This window comes from Schistocerca nitens, chromosome 2 (assembly GCF_023898315.1).
Source record: "Schistocerca nitens isolate TAMUIC-IGC-003100 chromosome 2, iqSchNite1.1, whole genome shotgun sequence".
Lineage (NCBI taxonomy): Eukaryota > Metazoa > Arthropoda > Insecta > Orthoptera > Acrididae > Schistocerca > Schistocerca nitens.
Genome location: NC_064615.1, coordinates 672,721,915 through 672,736,099, shown reverse-complemented (window position 1 = coordinate 672,736,099; position 14,185 = coordinate 672,721,915). Strand labels below are relative to the sequence as shown.

General features: G+C 42.3%; 1 protein-coding gene across 1 annotated transcript in view; it reads right to left on the bottom strand.

Annotated features, from left to right (window-relative positions):
* Positions 1-13,867, bottom strand: part of LOC126236791 (toll-like receptor 2) — a 162,932-nt gene extending 149,065 nt beyond the window's left edge. Inside the window, exon 1 of the mRNA XM_049946378.1 lies at positions 13,769-13,867. The gene's annotated coding sequence lies outside the window, so the exon portion shown is untranslated. The remainder of the gene's footprint in view (positions 1-13,768) is intronic.
* Positions 13,868-14,185: the final 318 nt, after the last annotated feature.

Genomic DNA, 14,185 nt, shown 5'->3' with positions numbered 1-14,185 from the left:
AGTATCGTTTGATATGCCTGATATGCCACATGTGTCACTCAGCTCTGCAACTCAAGACCACAATAACTGGCAAATAATTCTTTTTTTTTTTCCTCTGAGAAGCTCAAGAACTATTTCTGTGCTAGGCTATGGCTTGCGTGCAGCGTGGCGGGGAACGGGCAGAACGCTCGATGATGTCAGAACGCGAACCGACATTGTAGTGTCCTGAGTTGAGCGGTGTGTAGTAGCTTTCTGCAGTGCCATTACGGGTATAACATCATGCGCTCTCCGTTAGGTTTGCAGTTTTCCCCACACTACTTTACAGGAAGTATTCGGTAAAAAAATTTTATTTTTACGCTGCACATAGCTTTATACGCCAGCTTCATGGTGAAGTGCCCCTCATCTCGCCAATGGTCATACTCACCGTGATTTTTGCATTTAAGTAAGGAGAGCGCGACGCGCGAAAACGTTTGCAGTGGAAAATATGGATCCCTACGCTTTTACGTTTGTGCATATTACATCATATGTCACTCTGAATGAAATTTAGCTAATATATTGAATTTAACTGTCGACTTGGCAAGTCTCTATCTGTCTCCAGTCTCGAGAAAATGGATTTTATGTGGCACATTCACTTCTGACCGCATGCGCGCGAGAATGAAATATTCGTAGCATACCTCATATCTCCTAAACCATTAGAGATATCGAAACAAGATTTTGGCAAATGATAGGACACAACGGGAATAGTATTTTTCCTTATGATTAACATATGGAACTTTCTTATCTACGCCGATATAGCTGAACCTACCGTTTTATTTAATTTTTTTAATCCCGTATTGTAATTTTTAAAAAGTCACTGGCAGCTTGTAAAAAGAATCTGCTAATATGAAAACACCTGAAATTTCTGCTCTTGTGTTACAAAAAATCGACACAATGAGGTTTTCTGTAAGTTTTTGACCTCTCTGGATGCCTTTTGCTTGTTTAATACGACATTGTTTTAAGATTCTGTCGCAATAGCTATTGCAAGGTGAGTTTTTGAATTTCTACTGTGTTTTGGCAAAAGAAGCACAATTAACCCAGTCAACAAGATAAATGTAGCCGTTTCTCATAACAGATGATGTTCGTTCAAATGAGAAATATTTAACAATTAAGACAAAATAAATCGCCAATTCTGTTGCAATTTTGGTTGAACCCTGTAACCCATCGTATTTTTAATAGTAAACGATTGGAATGGAAACTTACCAAAGGATTTTCTTCCTTTTCTTCGTCACAGAAATACGAAAATAATTTTTTTAAATTTATCCATGTTATATGGATGTTGTTTGATGTCTGCGACTGGATCATAAGATTATGTGGAATAATTTATACTGCTGCAGTCACTTTTTACTAATATTTTATTAGCACAATGCATTTCAGCAGCATGCTGCCATCATAAGGTGCATTATACAGTTACTTATTCATCAGCTGATAGGTTATGTATATTTGCTGTGTGTGCCAGTGGGGTAAAGAACTGTGTGGAAGGTTAAATCTGTTACAGTTTGTACATTATGTGAATAGCATGATTAGGTAATATATTAATACGTTTACTTACATTTCTGTTGGCGATTTCATTTTCTGGCACACAGTGCATAGTAACAGGTAAATCACAACCTAGCATTTCCACAAACATTGTTGTTACTGCCAATTGCACGCCCTTCGGAAACGCCAGGACACTTCTGTGTCGTCAAATAGGTTTGTGTTCCACGCTGGGGGGCGGGGGTAGTTTTCAAAGCTGCCTGGCCCGCTACGCTCGGGCCACGGCATTCATTCTGTTTTAAGACGCAGTGGCTTTGCCTCGCTTGGATTACCAACAGTAGAGGACAAGAGCGATGACTCAAGTGCATGTATTCGCAAGTAGCAAGTGAAAGAACATTCCGTTAGGATTTGGGATGAACACGTTTGTTCGCTTGTATCGTACAGGTTTGTTAAGGACAGCTAAAGGGGAATCCGTGGAACCTCAAGATGGTCTTGGTAGCAGCCACCAACGTTTAGTACTTTATTTATTCTTATATTACGTAGGAACTTCCGAAAGTAATTTGCAATTGCGTCCCTCGTTAAGGGCATTGCACAACAAGAGCGGTGCACTGCCAGACTAGAGTACATATTCTGGGTTTTCTGCACAGACAGTTCCGCTGCCATATGGATAACGGGTGCACCACAGTTTTTGACTGAAATGCCATGGCAAATGAAGTTTTTATGGAATATGCACTGCAGCAAATGCCTGATTTAGTTCTCAGTTACGAAACAGAATGCAGAAAGTGAACTTAGGATGTTCTAGTAAGACAAAGAGGGACGCCACACCATCTGCACGGCGAGAAATTGCAATCGGAGTCCCACAGGGTTCGATCATTGACCCACTATTGTTCTTGGTTTCTGCTCCAAAACTGAAGTACACGGGACAACACGATTCTTGTGAACATTACGTCTGAATTGCACTCTCATTAACCATGAAGTTCTGGCGGTATCTGGAGCAAATGCAATGTCGCATCCAGCAGTAGGGAAAAGGTGGAGTCAGTTTGACCAAAGCCACACAGATGCGGGTGATACGACTGGGAAGGAAGGCCATCGACATGGACCACAGACAACGATCTGCAGTCAGTTGACAAACCAAAGTAGAGTGATAAGGACGTTCACAGCAGTTCTCGAATGATTCCGCGACCAAAGAGTGCGTTTCTGTGAACCTCTACCCAATACACAGCACAGACCCATCATGTGCCAAGTTGTATCAGCAGGACGCCCACAATCTGTCCCATTTAGGAGAAGATATAACTTCAAAAAAGCGGACTGGACGAAATTCACAAAATGCTTAGATGAAATGATAGCAGACATCCAACCTGTCCCACAGAAATATGATGTTTTTACTACTGCTGTGCAAGAATGCTCTCGTAAGTCAATTCCAAGAGGCTATAGGTCTCAGTATATACAGGGCTTAGACCAGAGTACAGCAGATAAGTTAAAAGAATGTATTTCCCTCTCTGAAGACAACCCATTTAGCGAGGACATTATTAAAACTGGCTGTCAACTAATTCAGTCTATGGACGAAATAAAAAGAGAATGCTGGGTTAAGCTGATGGAAGAACTGGACATGGCAAAAACAGCAGAGAGGCCTGGAAGTTAATAAGATCTCTGAACAATGACCCACGAAAGGCTCCTTGCACTCCAACATTACACCTAACCAGATTGCTTATCAACTCTTGATAAATGGAAAAACGAATAAAACAATAAGACCATCTAAGCTTCAAAGAAATGTCGAACAAGAACCATCTAACTTGCCCAACCCATTCACTATCAAAGACTTGGAAGACGCCATAAAAAAGAGTAAGACAGGCAAGACAGCCGGACTAGATGATATGTGTATGGAGCAGATTCATCACTTTGGAAAGCTTACCAAGCAATGGATTCTACAGCTCTTCAATAACTGCCTGGAACGGTACCAAATCCCTAAAATCTAGAGGAAGACTAAAGTTGTTGCTGTTCTGAAACATGGAAATCAGCCAACAGACCCAAAGAACTTCAGGCCAATATCACTTCTGTGCCATCTTTAAAAGGTTTTCGAAAGACTGTTATTGAAACGCGTAACACTACTGGTCGAACCTCTTCCTATCCCAGAGCAAGCTGGATTCAGGCCAGGAAAGAACTGCTGTACACAGACCCTTAACCTGACACAGCACCGAGCGAGGTAGCGCAGTGGTTAGACACTGGACTCGCATTCGGGAGGACGACGGTTCAATCCCGCGTCCGGCCATCCTGATTTAGGTTTTCCGTGATTTCCCTAAATCACTCCAGGCAAATGCCGGAATGATTCCTCTGAAAGGGCACGGCCGACTTCCTTCCCCATCCTTCCCTAATCCGATGAGACCGATGACCACGGTGTCTGGTCTCCTTCCCCAAGCAACCAACCAACCAACCTGACACAGCACATAGACGATGGTTTTCAGCTCGGAAGTATCACTGGAGTGGCCTTTGTCGATCTCTCTTCAGCCCATGATACTCTACAACATCAAATCATCCTACGGAACATTTACGATCTTACTATGGACTTCAGGCTTACGCAAATCGTTGCCACCCTGTTGCAGAATCGACGATTCTTTGTAGAATTTCAAGGCAGGCGGAGGAGATGGAGAATACAAAAGAATGGGCTCCCGCAAGGCAGTGTCTTAGCACCAATGTTGTTTAATATCTACACGAATGACCAACCACTTCCTCTCCACACAAGAAGCTTTATATGTGCAGACGACCTGGCATTGGCAACTCAGGGTAATAATTTTGAGACAGTAGAAGAAAATCTCACTGCTGTTCTGAAGACTCTCAGAAAATTATGAGGAAAATCATCTCAAGCCAAACCCATCAAAAACTAAAACATGTGCTTCTGACAGCTGCATGTGAACTGGAATGGAAAGGAGTTGGAACACTGCAGTGCTACAGTTTACCTTGGTGTTACCCTGGACCGCTCTGTGACCTTCATGGCACACTGCGCCAACCTTAAAGCCAAGGTTTCATCACGAAATTGCCTACTGGGCAAAGAGACTGTTTCTGGATGGGGTGCCCACCCCCAGACAGTAAGAACAACTGCTCTGGCACTCTGCTACTCCGCTGCCGAATATGCCGCTCCAGTGTGGTACAATTCTGCACGTGCAAAATAAGTGGACACCGGCCTGAGCGAAACCTGCAGGCTGGTCACAAGCTGTCTGAAGCCAACGCCAATACAGAAGCTGTATACACTTGCAGGTATAGCCCCACCCGATATCAGACGCGAGATGGCTGCTAGCAACGAGAGGCTAAAGGTATGCAATTACCCAGCCCACCCCTTACACGAACATCAGTCACCACCACCTCGACTGAAGTCCAGGAAGAACTTTATACAGTCTTCTGTTCCAATTGACAGAGAGCAAAGTATAGCCAGGGTTGAACTGTGGAATAAAAAGACATCCTGTCCACCCAAAGTGAGACGTAACTGAAGAAACTCTGCCACCTGGTCACCAAGAAGGGTGGTGCACATGGAAGTCCTTGAACAGACCGCGCTCTGGCTTTGCAAGAACGAAGGACAACTTGAAGAAATGGAGCATCGCACAAAGCGGAGATACATTGTGTGTGTGTGCAGATGAACAACCTAAAAGCCATCTCCTGAAGTGTCGTCTCTGCCCATACGCTTGTACAGGACTGGAACTGGCCTTGGCTTATAGCAACGCAGTCAACGTTGCCAAATACTGGACACAACTAGTATAAATATGTATATTATGTAAAATTGATTTATTACTACTGTGTATATTATGCAAATATTGATTTCTTACCATTGTGTGTATTATGTAAATATTGATTTCTTACTCTTTTTTTCCCTATGTGTTCATTTTATTACGTTTATCAGTCTTTGAATTACTCATGTATACAAACATGTAATTTTTTAAATCAGCACAGTCTGTGACCTGGTACTTCTGACAAGAATAAATAATAATCCAGAAATTGAACGACCGGTAGAACATTCCGATCGTCGTTTACAGAGACTTGGTTGACTATGTTGCAAAATAGCACCAGCATCATGTGACTTACACTTCGAAGTATAATCCAGCATTTAATGAAAGTTACTTGGGCTGCCATTATAATGTGTAATTTACTTTTTCAAGTCCACTCGTTTGCTGTACTTACTAGAGTACAATTATAAGCACACCTCTTTGTGAAGAAAATGGGTAATGTGAGTCGCACAACAATATCAATGATTTTTCACAAAAATACAACAATGACATTTTACGGTTCGAAAGACAGAACTGAGCTCCAGAAAGAGCTCGTTTGGAACGCACTATTCAAGTTTTGGACTGTGTAGAGACTGTCATGTTGACAGTCCACTCAGAGATATGCACTGTATGCAAATAAGAATAGTGGCCCAGAAAGTAAATAACTGAATGGTTTTACACCACATACTTTCACAAAAACATCATTATTGATGGTGTTGAGACCGCAACCAGCCACAAATTTATTTTACGTTCTTTTATTCAAAAGGTATAATTACCGGTTTCGAATAATTACAATTCATCGTCAGACGGCTTTCATGCTCTCATTAGAAAACTCAAATTATGAAAACAAATACTTCAGATCAACATTTCACGACAACTAATCAATAAAAAACGCACCACAAGTTCTAATGAAATCATGAAAGCCGTCTGACGATGAATTGTAATGATTGGGAACCGGTAGTGGTACCTTTTGAATGAAGGAACTTAAAATAAATTTGTGGCTGGTTGCTGTCTCAACACCATCAATATTTGTTTTCAAATAACATCGAAGGTCTCCAACCATGTCATCATATGACAAAATTGCATAAAACGTCATTTATTACTTTCTCTGTTGATGCTTCTTTGCTCGGCTTTACAATAACGCTCGACACATCTGCAGGCAGATTTCCTGATTCAAACAAAACGGCAATTCCTTAACATAAAGCAAGAACAGTAGTGGGCTAATGATACAAGCCTGTGGGACTCCCATTATAATTTCTCTCGATGCAGATGATTTGGCGTCCCTCATTGTCTTACTAGAATAGCCTAAGTCAACTTTCTGCACTCCGTTTCTAAAATGAGAACTATGTCACGCACATTCCATAAAAACTTAATTGCTCTAATAGAATTTTATGACTCACACAAACTAATACCTTTGATACGTCACGAAAGATCCCAGCTGGTGATTTATCATTCAAAGATCTTACTATGTACTCAGTAAATGTAAAATTCGCTGACTTAATAGAACTCTTGAAATCCAAACTGATTGACTAAGTATCCTATTACTACACAGACAGGTGTACATCACCTGCTCAGAAATGTTAGAAAATTATGTAGTAGTGTTGACTTGACATCTGTGGAGTCACCCTTTTTATAGCGATGCCTAACAATGGCAAATTTCAGTATTTCAGGGAAAGCACCCTGAATTAATGATAAGTGACTAACAACGTTAATTGTTATGGGACCAAAACTTTTTATTGTGTTGTTAGTGATATTATATACCGCATCACACTTCCTACCACTTTGCTGCAACATACTACTCTAAAAACATGTTATGGAGAGATATTTAATGCAACGTTTCATTGCAACTGCATAATTTCGTAATACGCAGATATAAATACCAAATCAACCAAATACAGCACCTTAACTTCGGAAACAGTGAAATCGAGATTGCGATGCACGATATGCTTTTGTCAGCTCTCTCAGAACAGGACAGGTGATCTCGTCAGCCAATCGCAGCACAGAGTCAAAGCACAGAACACAAGGTCTAATCAGCCAATAGCAACATTACTTTTTTGTCACACGAACACACAAATAGGGATGGTTAATGTTTTAAATTACTATACATACTTTGTAGTAACAGACAAAATTATACCAACACATGTAATCTACAATGAAACCCCAAAGAAACTGTTACAGATATGCGTATTCAAATACAGAGATATGTAAACAGGCAGAATACGGCGCTGCGGTCGGTAACGCCTATATAAAACAACAAGTGTCTGGCGCAGTTGTTAGATTGTTTACTACTGCTACAATGGCAGGTTATCAAAATTTAAGTGAGTTTGAACGTGGTGTTATAGCCGGCGCACGAACGATGGGAGACAGTGGGGATTTTCCCTTAACGACCATTTCACGAGTGTACCGTGAAAATCAGGAATCCAGTAAAACATCAGATTTCCGACATCGCTGCGGACGGAAAAAGATCCTGCAAGAACGGGACCAACGACGACTGAAGAGAATTTTTGAACGTGATAGAAGTGCAACCCTTCTGCAAATTGTTGCAGATTTCAATGTTGGACCATCAAGAAGTGTCAGCGTGCGAAACATTCAACGAAACATCATCGATATAGGCTTTCGGAGCCGATGGCCCACTCGTGTGCCCTTGATAACTACACTACACTACGCCTCGCCTGGGCCTGTCAATACAGACACTGGACTGTTGATGACTGGAAACATGTTGCCCGATAGGACGAGCCTCGGTTGAAATTGTATCGAGCGGATGGACGTGTACGGGTATGGAGACAACCTCAGGAATCCATGGACTCTGCATAGGGGACTGTTCAAGCTGGTGCAGGCTCTGTAATTGTGTGGGTCGTGTGCAGTTGGAGTGATATGGGACCCCTGATACGTGTAGATACGACTCTGACAGATGACACGTACGTAAGCATCCTGTCTGATCACCTACATCCATTCATGTCCATTGTGCATTCCGACGGACTTGGGCAATTCCAGCATGACAATGCGACACCTCACACCTCCAGAACACTCTTATGAGTTTAAAAACTTCCGCTGGCCATCATACTCCTCAGACATGATTATCACCGAGCATATCTGGGATGCCTTGCAACGTCTGTTCAGAAAAGATCTCCACCTCCTCATGCTCATACGGATTTACGGACAGTCCTGCAGGACTCATGATGTCAGTTCCCTCCAGTATTATTTCAGTCATTAGCCGAATCCATGCCACGTCGTGTTGCCGCACTTCTACGTGCTCGCGGGGGTCTTATACGCTATTTGGCAGGTGTACCAGTTTCTTTGGCTCTTCAGTGTAGGTTGTCACAAATATTTGGATCCTTTTCTTCCGAGGGTGTCGGCAGGTAGGAACCAAAGAACACAGCCCAAATTGGTGCGACTGGAACGAGCAGCAGTGACATTCATATTCTGCCTTGAAAAGTATTTGGCTGTTTTCTCTTATTTCCGAATATGCCGTATTTCCATGGGTGTGGTTAGGCAGGCCGCAACGGCATAGGTTAAATTTTCGGAATATGTCACTGTTTTGGTGCGTTCTTTTTTTACTTGACTCATCTGTAAGTTTGTTAGCACTGTTCGGCTTTAACATAGTTTTCTCTTCATCTATATGAGGCTCTTACTACTCTAATTCCGATAGCAAGCGAAATATACTGCCAAACAGAGTTTCGAATTTGCTAATTTGCTACCTCTTCCACAGCACCCCTTCTCTTTTTCCGCCTTTAGCTGTTGTAATTCAAATTTCGTGTTTTCTAACTCTGCCTGAAGGGCACCAATCTTCGCCTCCTGTTCCCCGATTTTCCGGTCTTTGTGGCGTAACCTACAATTATTCCATGGAAGAACCTCACTGGTCACCCAATTCCCTTTTTCCTGAGTCCATAACTTGCAATTTTCGCAAACCATTCCCTGTTTAAGTAATCTGCGGCAACATACACACTTATCACACAAGGCTGGTTGGTTTTAACGCTATATACAATGAAAGAAATGAAAAGGAAATTTATGTTATTCTTTTCGTACGATTCTCGCGTATAAACCTTAGGCCTAAAAATCCAATTGTAAGCGCAATAGGAAAATACAGGTCGCAATATACATTGAGTCTCAGTCTTATTGTGGATGACGCAGGATTTGAGGTAATCCGTCTTAGGCACGTGAGAAGCTAAGTACAAGAAGAGAGACAAACGTGGATCAAGCTGAGATTTTCCAGGTTCTATGGTTGGAGACGGTACAGTATAACTCCGATGTCAGACTAAGGAAGTAGATACGGTGGTAATAAGGAAATGAGACTGGGCTGGCTTTTTGGGGACAGTTGAGTCCTAGACCCACTTAATATACTTGTGAAACAGAGGACGCGTGTATCCTCCAGTCACGCTTCAACCTATTACGAAAACAAATGGTATTCCAGGCCATGAATCATGAAGGCAGCCAGTTACTCTGCTGTAAGCGAACCCTTATCTTCAGTTTCACATCACAAATGGAAGAAAAAACATTCAGCTACATGTAGACAAATGTACAAAAGGAAACCAATAACATACAGGATAGTTGTTAAAAGTCTTTTTTAGTATACAATGTTAATCTCAGTATAGCTCTCAATCTCATGATTCCTGCTGTCGGCTGGTGATAATTCGAGGCGGTGGTTTGGAGGGACGTAGCGGTTGAACTTTCCTTCTGGCTGGAACTTTGCTCTGGTTGTTATGTTGTGGCGGCTGTTATACGGCATAATTACGACACTGTTCGCTTACAGATAGTGTGTGACCGCGACGCCTTTTCCATCGAATTCGTAATCAGTGACAGCGAAATCAGCGGTTTCTTTATGGTTATGACCTCATACTGAACTGGCGACAGCGATTGGTACTGTATGTCTCCATCTAAGTTACGAAGCACTATTGTTAATATTCATACCTGGAAGTACTTTTATTGGTGACTGAGGACAGTATACTGAATAACATTACATCAGTATTTACTTCATTTAGAGACTAATAATTATAGTTGGTTAGTACCTCCAAGTAAATGTGCCAATAGCAAGACATTAATGCTTATTTTCCCTGGGTAGAAGGTCAGATACTGAAGTGTGGATACGTAGACGCAAAACGGCTAGTCTACACTGACAGGTAATGTCCACTGAGTGGTACAGTTACGATCGTGCAGAAAACATATGGTAGTCAATTATGTGACATGTTTGGGGGAAGACCGTTAGACGCACAGAAGATACAACACACTTAAGCGGGTACATATTAAAGTACCAATTATCACAATTCTGCACTTATACTCCTAACAACCTGCATATCAATTTCAAAATTTCTCAGTTAACTTTCATAGAATAAATTAACATGGAAACTAAACAACTGTATTGCAAGCTCTATTTAGTTGCTTGCTTGAGAACCACCCCACATGGATGACCTGGTGGGCTGACTGGCCAAACATTCCAGCAAGGAAAATGTGCCTTTTCATAAGCTGTGAACAACATATCCGACACTGCCGCTGCGTCCACAGGTAGAACCATGAAACCGGATGGTGATGAGTAAGACAAAGCAGAATGGTAAATACCTTCAACTGAGGAAAAAAATTACAGGAGGGCTGAGTTCCCTGAAAGTAGGGGAAAATGAACTTAAAGAAACAGCAATACTCACATTTATACGCAAGCATAACGATAGTGAAATGGTGCAGCAAGCGAAAATCTGGAAGTGGTTAGTTGCTAGAAGATAACGTTAATGTTTGTACCAAAATACACAATTTTTAAGGTCCAAATACCTAATTGTATTATCAACGTTGCCATAAACAATTCTAAGAATGTCAGTGATACCAATTTGCAGCAAATTTAAAAGAGACCTTACACACTGAACTGTCTTGTTGTGTCTATTTCATACAGCATAGACACAATGAGGTAGCTAGGTGCACGCTAAACTAACGCAGACGGGCTTGAAGTTCTGGAACATGAGACTTATTAATGAATAAGAAGAAAAGTACGTAGCGTTTTAATACTTATCTTTAATTCTCTTGTTGGAATACATCTCTCTTGAATATTAGTACGCTATAAGCACTGATACAAATGGCGCCTTGCTAGGTCGTAGCTATGGACTAAGCTGAAGGCTATTCTATCTGTCTGTCTCTCGGCAAATGAGAGGAAGGCTTCGTACGTCTGGTCGCAAGCAATGTCGTCCGTACAACTGGGCGAGGTCTAGTCCGTGTCTTGTGACCTGCCATGTGGTGGCGCTAGGTTTGCGATTACACAGTGGCGACACGCGGGTCCGACATGTACTACAGGACCGCGGCCGAGTTAAGTTACCATCTAGCAAGTGTGGTGTCTAGCGGTGACACCACATGTCTGAATTATAAAACCACCTAAAAACTATAAAAGAATATGTAAACACGAAAGGTATCTTTCACTCAGAGCCCTTTGAATTATATGAACACTAAGAATGAAAACAGAAGGGAAAGGGTAATTAACAATATGCCAAGAACCCAACTAATGTAACTGGAAACCTAATAATTTTTCAGGTGCGGTAATTATAAGTCATGAGAACAGTGGGCAAAGACCAACACACATGCATTACAAGAAAGCAATGACGCATTGTTAATTGAACAATACATATAACCGGCAGTAATGATTGAACACCAAATAATCTGCTACTAGTAATTAACAGGCTCAAAATTTCACATGTGCACGCTTCAGCAATCAGTCCGGTGTCGTGTCTTACTTTACCGATTAATAGCCTGAGATGAAAGAGTCCATAAATTCTGCGTACTTGATTCGAAATAAACAAAACGCCCCAGTGGGCTCACTTAAGAGGAATCAGTTCTAGTCCCGAGAAGACGTCACACTCTCACTTATTTTTAATCCTGATTTACGAGATATGACACTGCGTGAAGAGTCTGACAGAGCACTGAAAGACCTAAGTCGAAACAAGGCCCCGGGAGTAGACAACATTCCATTAGAACTACTGACAGCCTTGGGAGAGCCAGCCCTGACAAAACTGTACCATCTGGTGCGCAAGATGTATGAGACAGGCGAAATACCTTCAGACGTCAAGAAGAATATAATAATTCCAATCATAAAGAAAGAAGGTGTTCACAAATGTGAAAATTACCGAACTATCAGTTTAATAAGCCACGGCTGCAAAATACTAACACGAATTATTTACAGACGAATGGAAAAACTGATAGAAGCTGACCTCGGGGAAGATCAGTATGGATTCCGTAGAAATGGTGGAACACGTGAGGCAATACTGACCCTACGACTTATCTTAGAAAATAGATTAAGGAAAGGCAAACCTACGTTTCTAGCATTTGTCGACTTAGAGAAAGCTTTTGACAATGTTGACTGGAATACTCTCTTTCAAATTCTGAAGGTGGCAGGGGTAAAATACAGGGAGCGAAAGGCTATTTACAATTTGTACAGAAACCAGATGGCAGTTATAAGAGTCGAGGGGCATGAAAGGGAAGGAGAGGTTGGGAAGGGAGTTAGAAAGGGTTGTTGCCTATCCCCAGTGTTATTCAGTCTGTATATTGAGCAAGCAGTGAAAGAAACAAAAGAAAAATTTTGAGTAGGAATTAAAATCCATGGAGAAGGAATAAAAACTTTCAGGTTCGCCGATGACATTGTAATTCTGTCAGAGATAGCAAAGGACCTGGAAGAGCAGCTGAACGGAATGGGCAGTGTCTTGAAAGGAGGATATAAGATGAACATCAACAAAAGCAAAACGAGAATAATGGAATGTAGTCAAGTTAAATCAGGTGATGCTGAGGAAATTAGATTAAGAAATGAGATGCTTAAAGTAGTAAATGAGTTTTGCTGTTTGTGGAGCAAAATAACTGATGATGGTCGAAGTAGAGAGGATATAAAATGTAGACTGGCAATGGCAAGGAAAGCGTTTCTGAAGAAGAGAAATTTGTTAACATGGAGTATAGATTTAAGTGTCAGGAAGTCGTTTCTGAAAGTATTTGCATGGAGTGTAGCCATGTACGGAAGTGAAACGTGGACGATAAGTAGTTTGGCCAAGAAGAGAATAGAAGCTTTCGAAATGTGGCGCTACAGAAGAATGCTGAAGATTAGATGGGTAGATCACATAACTAATGAGGAGGTATTGAATAGAATTGGGGAGAAGAGAAATTTGTGGCACAACTTGACTAGAAGAAGGGATCGGTTGGTACGACATATTCTGAGGCATCATGGGATCAGCAGTTTAGTATCGGAGGGCAGCGTCGAGGGTAAAAATCGTAGAGGGATACCAAGAGATGAATACACTGAGCAGATTCAGAAGGATGTAGGTTGCAGTAGGTACTGGGAGATGAAGAAGCTCGCACAGGATAGAATAGCATGGAGAGCTGCATCAAACCAGTCTCTGGACTGACGACACAACAACAACATGCGTAACTCACGGAGGTCACATCCACCGCCGCTCTATAACCACTGGCTGAATTCAGATTCACGAATGTATCCACGGGCGAAATCTGTCTTAATCTAGGGGATTTGCACCACGGGTTAAAATCAGTTTCGCAGCACTGAATGCGATGCTTACCGGATACGTCCTCGTGTTTGCACCGCCCTGCCGTGGTGGCGTTGCTGCAGGCAACCAATCTCTCGGGCTCCTGCCGACGTCTACATAGGCCAAGCTCCGCGACCCGACTTGCATAATGGACGCGGCCCCGTCGCGGAAGGGCGCTACTCCTCCCCACCCAGCTGCTGCTCTTCGAGGAACTGCCTTCTCCTAGACGTAAGCGGGGACTCCCCCTCAGCCAACGTAGAGAGACGCAGGCCAGCGCGGCAGGCACGCCCGCGCCATCTTGTGCCTTATGTCGCGAGGCCGGCGCCAAATAAGTTACCTGGTACTTTGACTTCGCGAAGGTGCGTACGGTTCATATAGCCTGCAGATCTGTGTTCACAATCACACATCTGAGTGAAATACAGGTTGCAGTCGGTGCACACTTCGGTGTTA